Genomic DNA, 24144 nt, shown 5'->3' on the forward strand with positions numbered 1-24144 from the left:
TTTTTTTTGAGGGTTTCAATCTCCTTGCTCTGCTTATCTAGCTGTTTTTTTTAATTCCTGAAATTGTTGATATGACTCATTTTGGAACTCCCTGAGTTTTTTCAGAAGTACCATCCTGAATTCTCTGTTATTTAAGTTGAATATTTCTATGTCTGTAAGCTTATTTTCTGGAGATTTTTCTCTTTCTTTCTGAGATGCCTTCTCGCCTTGGTTGTTCATGGGGCTTAATGGACTATTTCTCCACCTGGGCATTAATGGAAGTGTATTCTGCTGTTTTTCCAGAAAGAAGGTTTATTGTAAAAGTCTCTCTTTAGCCTATTGCAAAGAGGACCCTTTTCTCTTGGTTTCCAGTAGGTGGCGTCTAAGCCTCTTGGATCTCTGCTTTATATAAAGCCTTAAAAATGCCTTTAAACAAATTTTTTTTGTAGATATTTAATCATGCTTGCTACCCTTGGTTTCAGTCCCTGTCAGTGTCAGCAACAGTCTGGGCAGCGTTTGCTCAGATTCCCCTGGGGCTTTGTGGTGATCGTTCCTCGAGGATGTGGGGGGAGGGGCCCCCTGGGTTGGGAGTTGGGGGCTGCAGCTCAGCCTCGGTTTTTCATCAGGGACCATTAAAAATCAACCGTTGTTTCTCTGCAGTCCCGTCCCGCTTCTCTGTCTTTTGCCCTGCTGACTGGGCCCTGCCATCCGCCTTGGGGAGCTCACTGTGGTCTTAGGCAGGGCTGTTCAGGGAAGTCCCCAGACCTTCCCTCCTCTCCCTCCTCCTGCAGGGAGCTCCGGAGGCTGTGAGAAGCAGCTTCTTTATTTCTCCCAATCCACCGCCTGACATCTGGGTTTCTGACCTGTGGTAACTCTTATGCACAGATCCCACGCTCAGATGTGCTGGTGTGCAGTTTGTGTGTTTTTGTTGAGTTTTAGATGTTCAGCTTATTATTGTTTCAAGGGGAGAGATCTGGGGACGTCTCTCACTCCGCCATGTTTCCACAAAGTATCAGCACATTCTTGAAGACAATGATGACTCAACATTCTAGAGATGTCTGTTCATTCTAAATTAATCTATGCCTTTAATCCAATCAACATCACCCCTGCCAAATTTAACTAGTAAGCTGATCTAAATTTTATGTAGAAATATAAGGAAGCAAAAATAACCAGAAAAAAATTGAAGTTAATGAGAAAGAACTAGCCCTAGAATATATTAAAATATAAAACTATAATCGTTAAAACAGCATACTATTAATATATTAAGAAATAGATCATTAGAGCAGAATAGAGAAGTCCAGGGCTGAACCCAAATACATATGGAATTTTATATATAATAAAGGTGGCAAAGAGACGCATTAGTTAAAAAGTTGTATTAAGAAGGCAGTGTAGTGTCTGCTGTGGTGTGCCATCATATTGGGACCAAGGCATTGATTCCCACAGATACTGTGAGTGCTGTTGACTGAAGACTCCTTCCAAGGAGTTGCTCTCAGCCAAATAGAACTGCCTCACCCAAAATTATACCCCTAGGGTCAGTCATAGCCAAAGATGGGTTAATACAGGAGTATGAATTCCTGGTCCTCTTCTACCAATTTAAGACAACTCTGAAAGGCCATCTAAGGTCCAGAGCTCATGGAATTGGCTGAAGCTTTGTTGCCACTGCATTTCAATTAGATTTCTCTCTCTGCCCAATTTTTCTCCCTTTACCATCTTATAGGTGTGATTCCTGAGAGTACTCCCCAACAAATTTCTTGCACTCAAATTTCTGTCTCAGAATTTGTCTCTTGGGGAAGCCAGTCTTCAAAGTATCTTTCTTCTTTCATTGGAGGCAAACCTCACACATTCAACTAGAATAAATTTTAGCTGTATCAAAGCTTCAAATACAAAATTAAAAAATTTAAACTATATATGTAGTAGAAGAAACTAGAGAAGGATTCTTTACATCCTTGATTGGTCTAAGTATCTGAGGAAAGAGTAAAGACATGGAATATATAAAACAGAGTTATTTTAATCAAGCTGCTAACACTATTAATATTATGAAGGTTGAGTCATGAGGAACGGCTCCATTCTTGTCCTTACTAGTGTGGAAACTTAAACTTTTTTGAACTTTCCAATCCTGAGTCAATGCCTGGATATATATCCAGGTAACCCTCTGATTACCCCCAAGGACTTCCTGAATGACTCACATATACATCCACCTGACCAGACCACCAGGACATGACCATACCAACAGGCATCCATCATCCCGACTGCCTGTCATCTGACTGATAACCATCCTGGACCAACCTAAGGCTAAGAAGGCAGGACTAATAATTCTCAAGAATGTACCTTTTGCTATAAGAACTTTTCACTTTTATTTCTTCCTTGGAATACTTCTGAGTTTTTGCTGAGCTGTTTTTCCAGTTTGCAAATGCTAAGACCCTTGAAAAAAATCTCTATTACTTATTTCTAACAAAGTCTCCAGACTGTTTTTGTATTTATTCAACATGTCAGAACCATTTTTTTTTAAGATGGATATTTCTACATTAAAATAAGCAGCATTATTCACAATGACTCAAACATGAAAGCAATCTAAGTATCCATCAACAGATGAATGGATAAGCAGAATGTAGTATGTATATATACAATGGAATACTATTCAGCTTTAAAAAGGAAAGAAATTCTGACACATGGTACAACATGGATGAATGTTGAAGACATTATATTAAATGAAATATGCCAGTCACAAAAGGCAAATGTTGATTCCACTTATATGAGAAAAGTGGTCAAATTCATAGAGACGGAAAGTAAAATGGTAGTTACCAGGGTTAGGAAAAGGGAAGAAATGAGGAGTTATTATTTAGTGGGTACAGAGTTTCTGTTTGGGATTTCTGTTATAGAAATGTATAGTGGCAATGGTTGCATGATATGGTGACTATTCCTAATGCCACTGAAATGTACACTTAAAAATAGTTAAAATGGTAATTTTTATGTTTTACATATATTTTTACCACAATATAAAAATAAAATTTTATTTAGCAAAACCTACCAAAGTAAACAAACAAAATATTTGTAACTTCCATCAGAATAAAGGGTTAATGTCCCTACAAAGCAATAAGGAAAAGACCCAAAGCACAAAAGAAAAATGAGAAAATGACAGGAACAGAGAATTCACAGAAGAAATAAAAATAACTCTTAGATATATAAAAAAGATGCTCAACTTCCCTTATAACAAGAGAAACACAATTCAAATCACATTGAGATAGCACCTGTGGATGAAAAAGGCTCCACATACTAAACCTAACAAGCTTAGGGGAGGCCAGCATGGTGGGCCCTACAAACCCAAAGACCAAAATTAACCACATAGGATGGTCTGTAAACAAAAATTCCTAACTAAAAGCAGGTCATGGTGGGTATTAACATCCTGGGTCTGTAGCTTTTTTTGACAAAAGTCAATCTTTACCTTAAGTAAGTCTGTCTATTGTCTTTTTGCATTTAACATAACATACCCTTGGAATGTCAGAGTAATCCCTTTTTTCCAGACTCCTTAGGGTCCAGCCCACTGCACCAAAGCACGAGACCACGAGAGCCCTTCACGATTATCTTGTCCCCTGTTCACCATCTCTATGTGCTGTAAATATTAATTATTAACACTCCTGTACCCACCCTTGTAAAAGAAGTATGTGTCCCTCAGTTTTACTTTTTATCCAATCCTAGAGATTTCCCTATTTTGCTTTCTCTCATCCCCTTACTCTACCACCAATAGATTTCATGTAACTCTTCTTATGTCTCCTCCTTTGATTCTAATGTATAAAATAAGCTGCAAAACTGCCATTCTCTGGAGCTTTTTCTTAATCTGTTGAGATTTTGCTTCCTGGCAATTGTCATCAGTTTAGCTCAAATAAACTCATTAAAATTCACTACAAGGTTTGGATGTTTCTTAGGTTGACACACCTTATACCTATTAGGTAAAGTGAGATCAGAGTCTATGAGAAAATAAGTGTTTGCTGTTTTAAGCAAAAAAAAAAAAGTAGCGAGATGGTACAAAGCAGAACATCAGTGGGGACATTTCCTCTTTTTAAGCAGCAAATAACAGTCAAACCACACCTCCAGGGTGTGTCTACATTCCTCACGGAGAGCCTGAGAAACTGGCAAGGTGGACCTGAAGGTCATGAACAAAACCTGAACATGAATATCCAAAGATCATCTATTTTTCACCTCGTCTCTCTAATTCTGAAACCAGTCAAAGTAAAGGCATCTTGGTAACTTATAACAACCATCTGCAGAAGGGACAAAGGTGCTTTCTGCTCTGATCAGAGGAAGAATTAATGAGCTGTTTTGTGTTGCAAACTTCTCAGTTAGAATGCCAGGATGGCTCTTTGCCTTGCACCTGAACTGTTGCCAATAATCCATTTTAACCCCTCTTAAAGTCTTCATAGCAACTTCAGTGACAGTTTGGGGGCAACTTTTGAGCCTTAATATGCACAAATGAGCCTTACATATGCTATTTAAAATTTTGCATGTTGATCTGTATTTGTAATACAATGGATACGATATATGCATTATTTATAATGCCTTAGGAATTCATTTTGTAAGATTTATTTAATGGTAGACGTGTTTTTACTTGAATTAAATTAAAAATAGTGGCCATCATCTATCATGTACACTGAATTTAAACTTTAAGGTCATAACTTTCCATTTTTATAGCCAAGTATGCCTTTATCGTTCAAGATCATTTCAAAGTCACCAAATTGTGCCTTCGCTCACCCAGGACATTTTATTTCCACCAGGTGGTTCCACTTGGTAAGCTATCAAATCTGAACTTCATCAGAGATGTCAGTTCTGCACTGTGGCTTCTAAGCCCTGGAAAATTCTATGACCTTTCCAGTATTTTAAAAATAAATACCTTTTGTGCTTTAATTAGCCAGAGCTGGCTTCTGCTGCTTACTACAGAGAACCTTGACTGATATATATATACCTCATACATCAGTTTTCTCATGCAAAATATGAGTAATGTAAATTACACATTACCATGGGTTAATATGTTAAATAGGTGATCTAAATATCTTTCTGGCAAATAATTACCAAGAAAATTATTTCACATTTAAAAAATGAAATTAGTTTGTATAGAACCCTGAATATGGAACCCTGGGGAACAAAAGACCCTGAAAAGCCAAAGCAATCTTGAGAAGAAGAACAAAGCTGGAGGCATACACTCCCTGGTTTCAAACTCTAGCAATAATAATCAAAACAGCATAGTATTGGCATAAAAATGATACATAGATCATTGAAACAGAATAGAGAGCTCAGAAATAAACCCATACATACATGGTCAATTAATTTACAACAAAGGAGCCATGAATATATAATGGAGAAAGGACAGTCTCTTTAATAATTCTCATTCCTTAACAAATGGTGTTAGAAAAACTGGATGGTGCATGCAAAAGAAGGAAACTGGACCACACTACCTTACACCAGATACAAAAATTAACTCAAAATAAATGAAAGACTCAAATGTAAACCTGAGACCATAAAACTCCTAGAAAAAAAAAATATAGAAAAAAAGCTCCTTGACCTAGGTCTTGGCAATAATTTTTTTGATTTGACACCGAAAGCAAGGGCAACAAAGCTAAAATTAACAAGTGGGACTACATCATATTAAGAAGCACAGTAAAGGAAACCATCAACAAAATAAAAAAGCAACCTACTGAATGGGAGACAATATTTGCAAATCATGTATCTGGTAAGGGGTTAATATCCAAAATATATAAAGAACTCATACAACTTAATAGCAAGAAAACAAAATCTGATTAAATAATGGGCAGAGTATCTGAATAGACATTTTTCTAAAGAAGACATACAGAAAGCCAACGAGTACATGAAAAGTTGCTCAACATTAATAATCATCAAGGAAATGAAAATAAAAACCACAATGAGATATCACTTCACACCTGTCAGAATGGCTATTATCAAAAAGACAAGAAATAACAAGTGCTGGCTAGAATGTGGAGAAAAAGAAACCTTTGTGCACTGTTCGTGGGATTGTAAATTGGTGCAGCCACTATGGAAAACAGTATGGAAGCTCCTCAAAAAAATTAAAAATAGAACTACCAGGTGATTCAGCAATCCCACTTCTGGAGTCTTTATCTGAAAAAAAGGAAAATACTAACTCCATACTCCCATGTTCATTGCTGCGGTATTTATAATAACCAAGATATGGAAATAACCTAAATGTCCATTGATGGATGAAAGGATTTAAAAATTGTGATGTGGTGTGCGTGTGTGTGTGTGTGTGTGTGTGTACAACGGAATATTCTTCAGCCATAAAAAAATGAAATCTTGCCATTTGCGACAGCATGGATGGACCTTGAGGGCATTATACTAAGTGAAATGAGACAGAAAAAGACAAAGACCATATAATGTCATTTACATGTGGAATCTAAAAAAGAAGACCTCATAGATACAGAGAACAGATTGATGATTGTCAGAGGCAGCGGGCAAAATCAGTAAAGGAATTCAAAAGGTACAAATCTCCAGTTATAAGATAAATAAGTCTTGGTGATGTAATGTACAGCATGGTGACTATAGTTAAAATACTGTATTGTATATTTCAAAGTTGCTAAGAGAGTAAATCTTAAAAGTTCTCATCACGAGAAAAAAATTCTGTAACTATGTATGATGACAGATATTAACAAGAATTATTGTGGTGATTGTTTCATAATACATACAAATATCAAGTCATTACATTGTACACCTGAAACTAATGTAATGTTTTATTCACTTATACCTCAATTTAAAAACATGAAATGAGACCATTTACTTCTTCATTATTCTATTTCCTTTTCAAGAAATTTACATATATTAAAATAAGAGAAATAAAGTCCTTGAGTGAGTTGAAAAGGCATCGGTTTTTAAAACATCTTTAAAATATTGTGGTAATAAAAATACAACACCTTGAACACTATGGATATTAAAATTATGATTAATGAAAGGGGTTTTATTTTGGAAAACTTTAAAAAAGCTTTGACTTTCTAGGAAGAAAGATGATATAAAATATAAGATACTCCTATTTAAAGCTGTTACAATGGACATATAAAGGACTTAGACACATATACACACCCAGCAGCAAGAGATGGCAGGAAAAATAGTTTTTGTTCTAGGGGGCCAGATGACTAGCTGATCACCGAGAAGATCTACTATACAGATGTAGGGGAGAATGGATATGTGGGCCTCTGCCTCATGAGTTTCTTCCATGTCAAAAAATACAAATAACATTGTCATTTTGAACAAATGCATAGACATTTGTATTTTGCATTCTCTTTTAATTCAAGTTTATTTTAGGATCAGTTTTATGTTTTACACAGAGTAAGTATTTTTTTTTCAGCTCATCAGAGCTCTATTTTAAAGAGAAACTTTTAAGAAACTAGACAAGATGATAAAATTTATGGAGATGTCCAACCACAGAAGCCAGTGGTAAATCCAGCAGCACTCAGAGCCTTTGTAATTAGTGGTTAGTGCTCAGTAGGCAGATGATGCACCCTCATCGGGCAGTACAAGGAAAATGGCAGCAATATTTGGGCAAAAAACACAAAACATAGTCCTAATTTTCTTCCTCTGTGCCCCTATTTTCCATCCTTGCAATGGATTTGAATAATTGTTTCTTGATTCAGAGGAAAATAAAGTGTACACTCATGGTCTAATTACTTCAAAATCTCAACCATAAAAAATAACAGAAAATAAATTCACAGTTCAAAATGTTCCAAAGTTTTGAAGGAAATGTATGCTTGTGTTTTCACATTTTTTTTTCCAATTAAAGCTTATTTAGTATATTTATGTCAGATTATCTACGTTTTCTCATCTATGTCAGCTGTGGTTCAAACCTTGAATACTTAGAATTTAATAAGGTGTAGTGATGAGTATCAATGAATAAAAAATAGGACCCCTGCTTTTGAAGAGCCCTTAGAATCTCAACTATGATTGACTGTAAAGGTCTGCAGTTTCATCTTCCTAAACCCTATCTCTGTTCTTTGCCTGGTTCACTGTCTACCTTGCTTTAATCTCTCACTGCTTTAATCATGTCTCACCATCATTGTCAATGGCTCCTCATTACTCTTGAAACAGCTTTCAAGGCCCTCCACAATATAGTCTGAACCTAACCTGTCTCATTTGGTCTTCCACCATTTTTAAGTGGGAATCTGGCAGCCAAGCTACTGTTTCAACTGTTTTGAGACCAGCAAACCTATCTTAATAACCAGACTTCTCCTCATGCTGCTCGCTCAACTCAGAATACCCAACCCCCTTTCTTCATATATCCGAATCTTGTCTATTCCTCTTCTTCCTTGAAATGCTCTCAGCTCCTTCCTTATAGGCCCATGTTTCTTTTCTGATTTCCTTTTTTTTTTTTTTTAAGACTTCATATAATTAGAGTAGTTTTAGGTTCATAGAAAAAAGGAGAGGAAGGTGCAGAGATTTCTTACATACCCCCGCCCCTACGCATGCATAGTCTCCCCCATTATCAACATCCCTTACCAGAGTGGTATATTTGTTAAAAATCGATGAACCTACATTGAAACGTTATTATTGCCCAAAGTTATGAATTCACTCATGGCAGTGTACATTCTATGGGTTGGACATGTTATTGTACAAATGTTCAATGACATGTATCCACCATTATAGTACCTTGCAGAATATTAAGATTTCCTTTTAATCCTAAGCATTATTTCATTACTATTTACTTGCTTTAAGAGTGTGTGCCCTTCCCCTCTCATTCATGAAACAAATGCTTAATGAACATGTATTGTCTGCTGGACAAAGTGATCGACACTGGATATATAGCAGTGAACAAAACAGACTTGGTTTCTACCCTCTTAGAGTTTATAATGGAATGAGGCAAGATAGACTATAAGTAAAAAACAAAGAAAGTAATTTCAAGTGATAAGTGTTACAAAGGTGAAACAAAAAAAACTGAAAAATATTAGAAAGTTATGAAAGCATAAGAGTGGGGAACTAAATTAGATGGGGTGAGGGTCGGGGCAGGGTGTGGTCAGGGAAGGTCCCTGAGGAAGTGATCTTTAAGCAGATAAACGTTTGTTTAATGAATGAACAGGAGTTAAGCAGCCAGAAGGGTGGCAGGAAGAACAGCCTAAGAAATAGCATCTGCAAAGGCCCCAAGTCATGTAGGAAGAAAGGAGCTCAGTGAATTTGAGGAACTGAAAGAAGTCAGGGGAGGCAAGCTGGGGAAGATGAACCCCTTCTAACCAACTATACCATGGACTCCTTAAACCCAGGGACTCCATTTTATCTTTTGTATATCATTTTATCTTTCCTATGTCAGACCTGAATGGTCCGAGTATTAAGTGCAGTAGTTAACAAGGATTTGACTACCTTTTGATTTACAACCTTACTAAGACTTCAAGAGTGACATAGAAAATTAGAATAAAGTATGAAATAATGCATAAGTATGCAGAGCTATTTTAAGACTGGTAGGTCCTAAACACTCTTACTTTCAGAGGCCTTACTACTCCCACATCATTCAAAACTTCTTAAAAATGAACCCACAGTTTACACCAAACATTATTTATATGTTACCACCTAAGAGCAGAGTTCAGTTAATTGCTTTTCATAATGTTAAATTTGTGGACATTAAAAGATACATACATTAATTTTTATTTTGCAAGGTTCTTTTTTAAGTCCATTTTTCCCCCCAGGTCTCAAACATTTTTTAGACCCAAGAAATAACTCTAGATCCTTAGCACTTTGTCTAATAGGCACAACGCCCTGTACTCAAGGACTGAACTGGGAAGAACAAACAACAAATGCTACAGGGATTCAGGGAAAAGAGCCATCAGTAGGAGAGGGAAGGCTCATATACTGTATATCTTAGTAACCTGTCGATTTTCCCTGGTCAGCAACTGCAGCTCCCAGAAAACAGAGGAACCAAGAAGGCACTGCTTAGTCCAGGCCTAACCCAGATCCCAAAACAGAGGTCAATTTGGAGCACTAGGAGTCTTGGTAAGAAGTAACTATGTCTTTATAAAGTTTAGAGTACCCAAGAACAAACAGTCAGATTTTATAAAGGCAACATCAAATCATTCAGAAAAAAAAAACATAGGTCTGATTACCTGGTCTGAGACACTGATCGGGAAGATGTCTCCAGAGAGTTTAAGGGAACTTGTCAAAAACCCAACACTGAGGATATAGTGGGAAGGTAGGAAGCTGAGAGCTGGCTTGAAATGTAAATTCATTAATGAGGTCAGATTTTTAAAAAGGCCACATTGGAAAAAGGAGGGCATAGATACAATGCAAGTGTCTTAGTCTATTCAGACTGTCAGAACAAAATGCCACAGAGTGGGTGGCTTAAACAACAGAAATTTATTTGTCACAGTTCTCTCACTATGTGTTCACATGAGCTCTTTTCTGTGGGCACAGGAGACAGAGAGAGAGAGAGAGAGAGAGAGAGAGAGAGAGAGAGAAAGAGCGTGAGCTCTCTGGTACCTGTTCATATATGGACACTAATCCCATCTAACCCTAAGTAACTCCCAAAGGCCCAGTCCTCAAATACTCTCATATTTGGGGGTTAGAGTTTTAACATATGAATTAGGTGGGGAATTATTTGGCGCACAGCAGAAGGAAAATTCCTATAAGGGGAACAGAATGAGCAGAGACTGGAGAAAAATAAGCACAATTCTTTTTTAAAAAAGGCACCATAATAGTGCAGAAAAGAGCAGAAGCTTCTTATTATACAGAGCTGGGCTGAATCCTATTTACTAACCATACAGATTTGGATAAATTACTTAACATCACTGATCCTCAGTTTCCACAGCTTTAAAATGTAGATAAAAATGCTTGTATTAATAGAAATTTGTTATACATAAACCTAATCGTTATCAATAAAGTACAACTCTTTGTGACAAAAAAAAAATGCTTGTATTATAGGGTTGTTGTAAGAATTAACAAGATAGAGTATTTAAGGTAATAGGCACAGAGAAAAGACCTTTTAAAGTTTGATAGAGCATGGAAGGTACAGGTATGTTACAGCTCAGGAGTAGAAGTTGTGATGGTAACGTGTGACAGAAAGAAACTGTTAAATGTTGAAATGCAGTTTCATGAGTACTGGCCTCATCGAGCAGGAAGTAGGACTGGGTAAATTCTCCAGTACCTTCCAACTCTGAAGTTCTATAAATCCATTTATCTATTAGGAAGCAGATCATTGTATCTGCTTTGTTCTTACTATCAATTTCTGCTCAGCGCTCTTACAAATATCTCATTCAATCTTCCCTACAATCTGACAACCAAATAATAATAATAGCTATCATTATTCCCATTTTACAGATGTGCAAACCGAAGCTCAAAGAATTGGATAACTTAGCCCAAAATTGTACTGCTAGAGAATGACAGAGTCTGGACCTGCATTTAGGATTTCCTGGCTTCCACTTCAGCACATCAGCTTCCCAGCTCTAACTTTTGTGAAGTTGAGTATTCTTTATACAAAATTGCAAGAGAACGGCTGGCTTTGAATTAGCTTGTCTTCCAACTTGGACAAATTCTGGCTAGGGTATCAATAGAATTTATATATGAGAAGACTGTTGGCAGTTTTTCAAGGACTGTGGAGCCAAAGAGGGGTGCCAGAAACTGTAGATGGTACACAGTGTTCCAGTTTGTGAAAAGCGGAAGAAAGTAGATGCTAGTTCTGGGCATAGTTCTTGAAGGGCAATTGCGAACAAAAAAAAAGTGGGGAAAGAACTAATAATTACCAGACTCTAACAAATTTTTACTGAGAAGAAATTATTCCAGATGAGCCTCACTCTTCATTTTCATAAGGTAAAAGATCGGTATGATTTTATTTAGACAATGAATTTTGCTCATTAAAATAAGCAAGTTAGAAATGTATAGACTGGAAAATTGACATATGGATTTTATAATTTTTAAATTTATAATTTTTACATTTTTTTCAAATTAATAAAGAATTTTAAATTTCATTGTTTTGGGATGGACCTTGAAATAACCATATTAAGTGAAATAAGCCAGACAGAAAAAGTTGAAAATCACATGGTATCACTTATATGTGGGATATAAACATAAAAGCAACAAATGAATAAGACAAATAGAGACTCATGGACATGGACAATGGACTAGTGGTTACCAGAGAGTAGTGGGAAGGGGAGAGGGGGGAGTAGATGGGAGGTAAAAAAAGGAAAAAGAAAAAAAATTTAAATCGTTTCTTCAATTAAAAAATAAATAAAATAAACTGTAAAAAAATAAATAAATTTCATTGTTTTCATAAAAATAACATTTCTAGGTTATTCATTTTTTAAAATGGAGACAATTGTAGATTTACTTGCAGTTGTAAGAAATAAGAGACAGATCCTCTGTATACTTTGCCCAGTTTCCCCAGTGGTTATATTTTGCAAAATTATAGTATGATACAATCAGGCTACCCACACTGATATAATCCACCGATCTTATTCGGATTTCCTAGTTTTACTTGTACTCATTTATGTGTGTGTGTGTATTCAATTTTATACAATTTTATCTCACTTATGTACTGTGCCTGTCCACCACCGCAATCAAGGTGCTAAACAGCTCTAACTGGAAAATCATTTTTAGTGGAGAAGATTTAATTTTAACTAAGCCTTGAAGGACAAAGGAGGGGAAAAATATTCCAGGTGAGAGAAGAGCAAAAAGAAAATCAGAGGCGTGGATGAATATTGAATGTGTGGGAGGGCATCAACTCTATTAAAGGGAAAGACTGCTAAATTATAGAAGAGGTAATTAGGTTAGATAAGATGTATAGCTACATTATAAATGACCTTGAACATCAGAGACCATATCACTCTTATTAAAAATAGTATACCACCTAACTCTTAGAAAGCATTTAGATAATCACCCTTCTGGCCAGTGGTACAGCGACACCAGTGTTTTGCACTCGCCATTCCCTCCACACAAAACACTCTTGTTTAGATACTCAGATCTGGCTCCATATCATTATTCAGGTCTCAGCTTAAAAGTAACTTCCGTAGGGAAACCCACCCTGATCACCCATCCTAGAGTGCTCACCCTGCTCGTTCTACCCCAGCTCCCGCTTTCTTTCTTTCATAGAATTTATTATTTCTAAAAATATTATGTGTTTATTCTTTCTTTCCCCCCACTGGCATATATGTTTTACAAGAGAAGAAATCTTGACTGTTTTGCTATATCCCTCTGCCAAGAAAAGCATCAGCACACAGTAGGTGCTTAATAGTTGCTGAAAGAATTAAACAAGCTGCCTGTAGATGTTGTAGCATATATATCATTGAAGTTTCCTTGCTTTTGCACCCCTCTTCCTATTTTTCCTTCTTATTATCTCTGACTTTGTGTGTTCAGAACAAACAAATATAAAATGGGGGAGTTCTATCATTACTCCTATGTAGGTTTCCTAAATTTCACTTAAAACCATACAAATAGCAAGTGCTGAGTAGTGAACGGATAGAAAGGTATTTGTTTATACGTGATCAGGCTCTAAAAAAGGCCATTCGTTGATTTACAGACTTTGTGCCCATACTTAGTACCAGGCAACCACCAAGAGACCTTATCTTCAAAGAGCTCAGAGGCTAGTGTGGGAGACAAGCATGTAGAGTTACAGTAAGTGTGAAAAGTGTGTTAATGGACAATATGAATTAGGTGCAGTGCTGACAGTCACTTAACATCTGAGTCAGAAAAGGATTCATAGAGGAGATACCACTGAGATTGAGACTGGGAACAAGAGTAGGCATTTGCCCAGTTATCATTCAGAACTAGAAAAGCTCTGAAACACAGGGCAGCTTCACATATTCGGGAAGATAACCCTATCCCTCTCCCCACCAGTTTTTATTTTTAAATTTTTCCCTCTCTCCCTTTTCCCCTCCCCTCCCTGCTTTCTTTCTCTCATTCAATAGTTTTTGAGCATTTACATCTATCTGGAGAGAAATAAAAAAGCAGACTCGCCTCCCAGACCTCAAGGCATTCCAAGGTACAGACACCAGACTTTCCACTTTGAATCAGACCCTGGTTCAAGTCCCAGCTCCCCAGCTCACTGGCTTCGTGAACTGTTGAAGTAACTTGACCTGTCTAAACTTGGAAAAGTTCTGGACTGGGAAGTCCATCCCCTAGGACCCTCAGGTCCTGGAACCTCTCCAGGTCTCAACTTCTTGCTCTGTAACATGAGAGAGCTCCACTAAAATCACCAAATCTGCTTCTAGTTCTAGAATTGCATCACTTCTAGTGTGAAAATATCATTGTGCTTGCTTATTATAACCCAGCAGCATTCTCTGAGGCCTCAGACAAGTTTGAATGATGACCAGAGTTGATCTCAGTTCCTGGCTACAGACTTATAAGCTGGGTAGCAATGGGGGAAATAAAAGAGAGAAGGAACCCTGCTTCTCCTGCCCTCTGCTATTCTTAACCTCCTGGAACCACGGAAGGGAGGTGCCTATTCAGAGGCCTGGGTTATGGCTACGGTAGGGCCCTAGGCTGAGGGGAGAGCTGAGCAGCTGAGCAGAGGCTGAGATAGTCAAAGGCACAGGAGAGAAGCCTCACCAATGACTTCGCCATCATTTGGCATGGGAGCATCAAAGGTAACCCTCTTCCCTTCATAAAGGACGTGTTCTTTCAGGGAGTTTGAAAATACCCACTAAAACAGCTACCTCTAAGGATTAACTGGAGAAGGGCATTTATGAGCTAAGTGTGTATGGAGCTCTTATTCTCTGTACAATACTGTAAACGAGATACAAAGTATGCTTTGAGAACCTTAGGCCTAACATAGGCAGTATCCATGCTAAAAAAGGCTAAAAAAGTTCATACACAAAAGATTTACAGTACCATACACAAAAACGAATGCTCCAGAGGAGGCTCAGGCAGTTATCACCCTCAGCCCACTCTGTGCTTCAGGGAGCCAAGGAAGACCAGTTGGGGTGTGTTTGTTGGTATGAGACTTACTACCATCACCATTATTGCAGTGACCAGAGCAGGGGGCTGCAGCCGAGTTGGTAGACTCATTTCCAGGACCACTCTACATTGGGATGAGAGATTGGGGAGCATGGGTTTCTCAGATGAGCCTACTGATACCTAATTTTGGCCACAATCAGAAAGGGCTTCTTGGACCACATAAATAGGTCTGATCCCTAGCCTCACCTGGTCACCCTTCCAGTTCATTTTCTTTATAGTGTTAACCATTTATGTGCAGCTTTATTTAATGACTAGCTTCTTTTCTAAATTCTAAGGTCCATGAGGGCATGAATGATGTGCATTTTTTTATTATGATAAAAAAAACATAAAATTTCCCATCTTAACCATTTTAAGTGTTAATGTTAACCATTAACATTACAGTTCAGTAATGTTAAGTGCATTTACATTATTGTGAAAGGTATCCAGAACTTTTTCATCTTGCAGAACTGAAATTTTACCTATAAACAGTAATTACCTTTTGTCCTCTTCCCCCCCTCCCCCCAGCCCCTGGCAACCACCATTCTACTATCTATAAATTTGACCACTTTAGATGCCTCATGTAAATGGAATCATACAGTATTTATCCTTTGGCGACTGGATTATTTCACTTAGCACAATGTCCTTAAGGTTCATCATATTGTAGCATGTTTCAGAATTTCCTTTTTTTTCCCCCCAAGGCTGCATAGTACTCCATTGTGTGTATGTACACATTTTGTTTATCCATTCATCCAACAATGGACATTTATTTTGCTTCTTCTTCTTGCCTACTGTGTATAATACTGTAATAAACAAAGGCATCTCTTTGACATCCTGCTTTCAATTCTTTGGAAATATACCCAGAAGTGGGATTGATGCATCATATAGTAATTCTATTTTTAACTTTTTCAAACCATCATACTGTTTTCCAAACATGAAGTGCACTTTCATCACTAACAAATATCCTGTACTTAACATAATGTCTGGGCATATAGTAGACCTTCAAATGTCTCTTGAATATATGAATGATAACAAATGGGACTCAGAGGTAATGAGAAGACAGACCTAGGCCTGTCCACCATAGCTTCTCTTGGCTAAGGTCTGATTATAATCATTAGAAGCCCTAGTCCAGGGGCTTGTCCATTCTTTGCTATTGGGCTGAGACAGAATGAAACAAGGAAAAACCCCCAAATGCTAGCTGCTTTCATATGAAGATCTTTTTATTAAAATCCTAAGTTCCTTTACCTTTTATTCACCTTTTCTCTACTTAATTTTCAAATTTCTCCTAGAAGAAAAAGGAAGAGAAAAGAGAAGCAAAAATCCCAGTCTCAGTGGAGAAATCTCTGTTAGGTCCTGGGGTGGCTGAGTATGGCAGAGGCTGTGGTCTATAGGTCTCACTCTTAGCTCAGGTAGCCTAGAGATGACCTTAGGAGGGCTACCCGCTCATGGACTTTATCAGCAATGTCCTGAAGAATGGCTACCACCTCCTGGCACCGGGTGTAAATGTCTCCGGCCATCTGCCATATGGGCAATGTGCTGGTCTAGGTGACACTGCCACTGGGCAGCTGATTCCTGACCAGGTATCTGGTTCGCTGACCAGGTACCTGTTCTCTGCCATTTCAGCTGCCATAATGGCAGCAATGGCCTGATAGCACCCAAGGTTAATGGATCTGGGCTGGAACTGGCACACTCTATCTTCCTGTGCTCCAGGGGACACTGCAGAGACTCCTGGAGCCTTTGAGGCTGATGATGGAGTCTCTAAGGCTAGTTTCTCTCTGGAGACTCTAGCCTCCTCTGGGCTTTTGTTGGAGAAAAAGAGAACAAAATTCTAGCTGCTGTCCTCAACCTATTCTTTCCAGGCCCCAGTTTTAAGACTGGAAAAGATTCCCATGGTGTCCAGTTAACAAGCACATTTAAGTCAAAAGCCAGTTATAAGCCAATGGAAGCATCACTGGGCTTGGGTTTCAGTGTCAGTCTTAGCATTAACCGGCAGCGTCGCCTTTCGCAAATTACTTTCTCCTGGATTCGTTTCCTCAACTACAAAGGTTGACGACGGTCTCCAGCTGTCCCTTCCAGCTTAAATATGCTGATTCCAATATCTATAGTTAAATGATGCTTTTTAAAATTTTTAGGAACTTTGAGGACATCCCGACTTTGGTTTTATCATTTATGACTTCCTCTTCCACCCCGACCCATGGCATCAAAGCTTTGGTAGAACACATTTGGCCACTTATCTGCCCCAATCCCTTGGACATTCTGCTTAATCTCCATCTCAGTTCTTTTGTCGGTCTGGGAACCAGTTGGGCTTTCAGGACTGAGGTCACTAGACAGCTCTAATGCTCCCACTTTTAGCTTAAAATGATACTCTGTCTCTATCTCCATCTCTGGTTCTGATGCTTCCTACTGCTGTTGCTGGGGAGAGTACTCTTCTGTTCATCTATCTTTCTGTTCATTATCTTTTTTTCCTTCCCTAGGTTGGCAGGTAGTGGTGGTTGAGATGCTATGGCTGTGTTTGTTCTCTGAGGTTGTCTGGGCTGCTGTTGCCCATGATCGGCTTTGTAGAAGGAGTTATCCCAGAGCGCAGGATGGCTATGTGGGCCCAATCTTGAAGGCCAGCTTGAAGGCCTTGAACTTGGTATGGCACTGGTGTGCATGCCAGACATATCTCTGCTCCTGAAGGCACCTGGCCACATCTACATAGACTGAAGTGTTTGTGGTGAACTGTCTTCAGGCACCTCCTGATGACAGCCTCCTCCATGACAGAGAGCAGGTGCTGGACCTCTGCTGGTGCCCAGTGGACCCAAGATGTTTCCTGCTGTGGTGCCCGGGATGGTCCTGCTGGCTCCTGGCCTGGGAGCATGAGGGCTGAAGCCATAAGTAGAAGTCCTGGACTGGTCCTGTAGAAAAGAAATAGCACTGGACACTTGTTATGGTGGCAAGACGGATTTTATTCAGACAACTGCAGTAGAGAAGAGAGACTCCAACATAAAGTGAGCTTGACACCAACTAAGATAAAGCTGACTAAGGTTTTTTAAGGGGCTAAAGGGAGTTAGCCCCTTAGAGGTAACTAAAAGAGGCTATAAGAGAATGAAAAGGGAAGAATGGAAAGGCTAAAGAAAATTATGGGGAACTAAAAAGGGGGTTATGGGGAGATGGAAAATTACAGAAGGTGGGCGTAATAGAAAATGACCGAAAACAGTTTGGCAATGTGGGTTGGGACAAAGTAAATTTTGTGGTTTGGCAAATTTGCATTTTCTTGAACAAAGTCTCAGCATAGGGTCTGGGTCGCCTTTGGGGACACAGACTAGTGCAGACAGGCTATTTTGGTCAAGTCTCTTGACAGACAAATCTTTTGTTCCGTGTGGGACTTCAGAGTTCCTTCTTGGTACATAGTTTCCTTGTTGAGCAGTCTGGAGGCTGTGGGCTAGTAAGGCTGGGATTCATTTTCTTTCTTTACAATCCCCAGTGGGTGATGGGAGGGTCATGGTGGACCACGTCTAGGCCAGCCCTGTACTCTGTTTCTACCTCTATTGTAGAATGGTTGGAATAGAAATAGGTAAGAGACAATGGCATTAAGAAAAAGACTGCAAGAAAAGCCCCGCTGCTGCAGAGTTTGTTGTGGCTGCTGCTTTTTGTGTTCCTTTAGCTGCTGGAGATCATCAGAGATGCACCTGTTACAACAAATGATGCTGTGGAGGTTCCATGATAGTAGAACTTGCTAATGTCATTGGCCCTTATGCTCTGCCCTACTTTTCTCAAGTTAGAGCCTATGCCAGGGAGGAACAGAACCAGAGAGTTGTGGGTTCATCCATCCAGACCGACTCACCAGAGACCCTAGATGTGCCCAGTACCCAACAAAACTGACTATCAGGTGGAGAGTTTCCTTGGCCAGCCACAGCCACCACAATATGTGACAGGGCGAGGTAAATATACACCTGTTGTCTTGTCCCCTCTGAAGCAAATGGAAGGCTTCCTCTGAATAAGCTACAGGTGGCTCTGCCTACTCGTGTCTGCCTCACCAGGTGTACAAATATCTGAGTTACATTTAAACTTCTTGATTACTTGCCTCTACTACGACATGGCTCTAGAATAACTCCCTGCTAAAAGGCCAGCAGGTCTCCCATGCTGGATGGCCAATGCTCAAGCAGTCTCAAGGTGGGGCCCGTCACCCTCCAACAGACCATGTGCACAAATGTCTTTGTTAGAATTCCCCTCAATAGCAATCAAGCAGAGCAGACAGGTTCCCATAACACAGTTAACAGAAATATCTTGTGGGGCCAGACTGTGTCTCTATTAAGATAGAACCACCAATAGCTGTAAGCACTGCTTGACTTCTCTTGAAAAGAGAGGGTTGTTATCACGAAGACCAAGGTTGGCTTTCGAAGGCCAAGGCTAGGTGTGAGGTGGTTGGGGGCCCCACACTTCTGCCTGGGACATGGGAGGAAGGACCTGAGCACTAGGTGTTAGGAACTGCCATATGCCTCTCCTCTATCCTCCTGACCATGGCTCCCTGCCACAGCTCCCATGAAGTAAAAAAAGTCAAGCTCAGAATTCTGTGGCACTCCTGGGGCCCTCCACAAAGTTCCCATTTCCAGACACTGTCCCGCTATATCTTCCTTGCCTTCCTGACAAATCACTCTGTGAAAGCCTAGAAGCTGGTTTGAGTGTTCCAGCTTAGAGTTGATGATAGAAAAGGCTTACATGTTTCCAATTTTGAGGAGCTGAAAGAGGACCCAAGAAGACAATAAAGCAAATGAAAAGAGGCTTGGAATACTTAACCAAGAGGCCAGGAAATCATTTAAGATCTGAATTGTGTTCAATGTTAATTCAACAGACATTCACTAAGGCTTACACTATTTCAGGCACTGTGCTAAGCATTCAAGATAAGAAGTGGAATAAAACATGGTCCAGCAGGGGAGACAGATATGTAAACAGTAATTGCAGTACAATAAAAGGAACGCCAATAGAAAGATGTCAAAGCAAAGAGATGAGGTCATTCTATCCCACTTTCTGCTACAGATATATGTTGGGGGTGAGCAAAGTCAATAGCAGCCCTCTATAATAACTTTCTCCTCTTCCTCTCTCTTCCATAGCCATTCGATGCCATCCAAGTCCCACTAATAGAATACTGGGTTAGATGAGTTGTTGACCCCTGTCCTAAAAAGAACTTCCCAGTGGTACTGAGCTGTCTATCTCCTTAGTTCTCTGCAGTGAAGAGGACTCTTTATGTTAGATTACTATTTTGTGAACAGGTGTTTCCTAAGCAACAAGAAATCAAGTTCAAGTCCTAAGATTTAACCAGTAAGATTCAACTAGACTAACAGAGAAAAGAGGAGAGTATCTGGATGGGTGGTTTGGCCTAATGTGTTTCTTTTGAATTTGAATTTTTATTCATGAAAGATAATAATTTGAAACTCTTATCAGTTTCCAATAATATAGTTTGAGACCCCAGTACTTGCCACTCAGGTTTTATGTTAACATTTTGTCATAATTGCTTCAAATCTTTCCTTTAAAATATTCTGATTCAGCAATAGATCTACTTCCCTTACCTTTGCCCCTCCTCCAGAGGAAATCACTATCCTGAAGTTGGATTGCATCATTTGTCTCTATGCATATTGTCATGGTTGATATGTTTGTGTGTTAATAAAAATAAACAGTAATAATTTATGTTTTGAAACTTTATATAAAAGGTTTAATATTGTGCATATCTTTTGCTATCTGATTTTTCACACAGTATTCTCTTGATATACGAGGCTCCATTAAACTTCTGCATTCTATTGTTAAGGATAAACCAGTTTTCTTACTGATTTCTCATTATCATATTTCTTATGCTTTCTATTTACCATGCTTTTCTTTGATTTCTTTTTTCCGCATCTTTTCCTGTCAATATGTGTATTGATAGTGTTTGCTTTACTCTTCTTTTCCTTCTACAACTTTTGAAATGATACATTTTATTTAAAATTTTCTAGTTTTTATCCTTAAATTTTAAACATGAATTAGTACTTTTAAAATGTCCATTCTCCTTCCAAATAAACAAAGACCTTAGAATATCTAACTTTGATCTGTTCTAGCCATTTGTCATGCTACTGTTGTCTAAAGCTGTATTGTCTAATATAGCAGCCAGTAGGCAAATGTTGCTACTTACATTTAAAATTATTAATGTTAAATAAAATAAAAAATTTATTTTGAGGGTTGCAAAGCCACATTTTAAGTGCTTAATAGCCATATGTGGCTAATGGCTACCATATTGGACAGAACAGATATAGAACATTTCCATCACTGTAGAAAGTAATATTGGAAAATGTTAGTAGTTATTTCCATCTAGGTTTTACCTCCCTTCAAATTAGTCATTATTATTAGTATTGAATTTTTAGAGTTAACACATCTTTAGATTTACTTTCATGTTTACCAATTTCTTTGCTTACCATCGTTTTTTCCTTACCTCTGCAATCAATCTCCTTCTTCCTGAAATGTACCCTTTCGTAGTCTGCTTTGAGCAAGTCAAACTTTTATTTTATTTTTAATATAAAGAGTCTGTTCAATTGTGTTCCTGCCCCCTAAATTCATATGTTGAAGCCTGACTCTCCAATGTGATTGCATTTGGAGATAGGATCTCTAGGAGGTAATTAAGGTTAAATGAGGTAATTAAGGGTGGGGCCCTAATCCAATAGGACTGATGTTCTCAGCAAGAAAGTCGTACATCTTCAAGCCAAGAAAAGAGATCTCACTAGAAATTCAACCCTGCCAGACCTTGATCGGACTTCCAGCCTACAGAACTGTAAGAAATAAGTTTCTGTTGTTTAAACCACCCAACCTGTGGTATTTTGTTATGGAAGCCCTAGCATACAAATAAAGAGTCCATTCGACAAAGGTCTAGGGAGTTATTTTAATAATAGTTTAATAATAGTTTAGGTTGTCCGTTATTTTCTTTGGGTCTTTGAAAATATTATTCATTGTTTTCTGGCCTTTGTTGTTGTAGGTGAGAAATTTGCTGTCAGTCCAAAATTTTGATCCTTCTTTTGGGTTGTTTTAAATATTTTCCCCATATTTCTGGTGCTCTGAGTTTCTTTACAGTTTGTAAGTGGTTTAATTTTATATTCTTTGATTAGGATTCATTGTGATTCTTTAATTCTAAGAATTCATGTCCTTGATCAATTCTGAAACATTCTTAGCTATTATTTTTTTAATTTCCTTTATTTTTCTCCATCTGGAATTCTTATTAGATATGTTTGAATCTTTTCATTTTATCATTCATTTCTCTTAACTTCTCTTTATATTTTTCATTTTTTCCTACTCTGCTGCATTATGGAAATTTTCTCAGCTCCATCTTCTACAGATTCTCTTTTCGAATGGGTCTATTTTGTTTTTAACCAGTCCATTATTCTTTCAATAACTGTATTTTTCAATTCTAAAAGTTTGACTTGAATGGTAACAGAAAGAAATCTAACTATGGGCAGTGAACACACCAATACAGTATTTACACCTTACTGTTGAATTGTATACCTGAATCTTATTGGATTTCGTTGACTAATGTCACCATAATAAAATAAATTTTAAAAATAAAATAAAAGTTTGACTTGCTCAAATCTACTTTTCTTTCAGAGTCTTCTTGTGACCTGAGCATTTCTTCACCTTAAAAAAAAACCTCTTTATTTATTTTAAATATATCGAGTTTTAGGATCTAACTGAATTTCCCTAGACTTCAGTTGTCTATATTATGAAATGAGGCTTTAGACTAAACAGCCACGCTGATATTCATTTATATTTTATAAACATTGTTGGCATACTTTGTATTTCCAATTAATGAAGGTGGCATTGGAGCATGGCAGTGAATAAAAAAATGATTATTTAAAAAGCTGTCATCTGCAGACCTCCAGGTGTCTGAGCTGACACTTTCCATTTTCTCACATCCACTTTCTATATTAGTACAGAGAGAAGCAGGTGACTAACCAGATGAACACAGGCCAAAAAAAATGTCCATCTGGGTTTGGTTTAAGATCAGAGATATTTTTTGGAGGCTCATCAAAGAATCCAGTGAAAGGCTGGGGAGAAGAGGTAAACACTAAACCTCTCAGCTTCTCAGAGATTTTTGTTTTGATAGCTGTAGCACTTAAAATATAAAATTAGAGTGTTAACAGTTTTTCTACTCTCTAAAACCCATAGAATATTGGAGGGATGGTAGAAGGATAATGAAGCTTATATTTCTTTTTACCTAAAGATTCCTACAATTGAGCTAGAAGAATGTAGGAAGGTGCTGGAAGTGAACTGCAGGTAGAATTGGAGCGGAGAATAGAGGAGGTATTCTTAGTATATTTCTATAAAGGGTAAGTGTGTGATCAATACAACCAACCATTTCTGCAGTTTATATCCCAAGACGCCTCACAGGCATCTTTCAAATTCTGCTCCCACGTAGTCAAACGTTAATTGAGTAGAGCATGCAATGAGACTCAGTCTTCCCAAACCCTAGCTTCTGGTCTATCAAACTGATTGTGAATGCTGTGGACAGGAACTGTAGCTTCTTAGTCTAATGGCATGGGGCCAATTAAAATGAATATTCAGTTTACTTCAAAGAGCACTGGCTCTTCCCTTCCCCTATTCCAAGCTGACCAGATGCAGCTATAGTAATTTTATGATTTATTTTCTTTGCCTAGATTTTTAGAATGAACTTGAGGCATAATTTATATATACTTTGCTTTATTGACTTATAGTTTATATATACTTTGTTTTAAAATTCAACAAAATATAATTTTCTTTCCTTTTGCATACTGTCCTAGATAAAATTTTGGAACTAAATGTCAAAGTTTATTTCTCTCCTGACTACCGGAGTTTTGGGAGATTTGATTATCTCTTAAATTTCTTTTCCTCTGTGTCTTACCTGCAAAACAATTGTCCATTCTAAATTAAGGTCCAAATAAAGATCATTAATATCTACATGCATTTTGTAAGCCATTTGGCACTGTGTGTGAAGCACACGTATTTATTCTATATACATATGTATGTAATTTTTGCCCCTCTCTTCCCCTCATTCCTAGTTCCATCCAAACAGCTTTTAATGTTTGTTTTTCCTCTGCATTGTCTCACTCTCATCGTTTTCTAGCTGTCCCTTCTTCGAACACCCTTTCCAGGCCTCATATCTTTTTATCTGATTTAAATAATCCATTCTACACGTCCTCTGGCCAAGCATCCTCTTCCTAAAGCACAATTTTGACTGTCTTTCCTTTACTCAAAATCATCAACAGCTCCCTTTTG

The 24144-nt window shown here is 38.1% G+C and overlaps 1 long non-coding RNA gene across 1 annotated transcript in view; it reads right to left on the bottom strand.

Moving 5' to 3' along the window:
- Nucleotides 1-15636: 15636 nt before the first annotated feature.
- LOC112474616 overlaps nucleotides 15637-24144 on the bottom strand; it is a 16934-nt gene continuing 8426 nt past the window's right edge. The window contains exon 3 of the long non-coding RNA XR_003044490.1: nucleotides 15637-17792. This is a non-coding gene — a long non-coding RNA (uncharacterized LOC112474616). The remainder of the gene's footprint in view (nucleotides 17793-24144) is intronic.

This window comes from Pteropus alecto, unplaced genomic scaffold (assembly GCF_000325575.1).
Source record: "Pteropus alecto unplaced genomic scaffold, ASM32557v1 scaffold7, whole genome shotgun sequence".
NCBI classification, from domain to species: domain Eukaryota; kingdom Metazoa; phylum Chordata; class Mammalia; order Chiroptera; family Pteropodidae; genus Pteropus; species Pteropus alecto.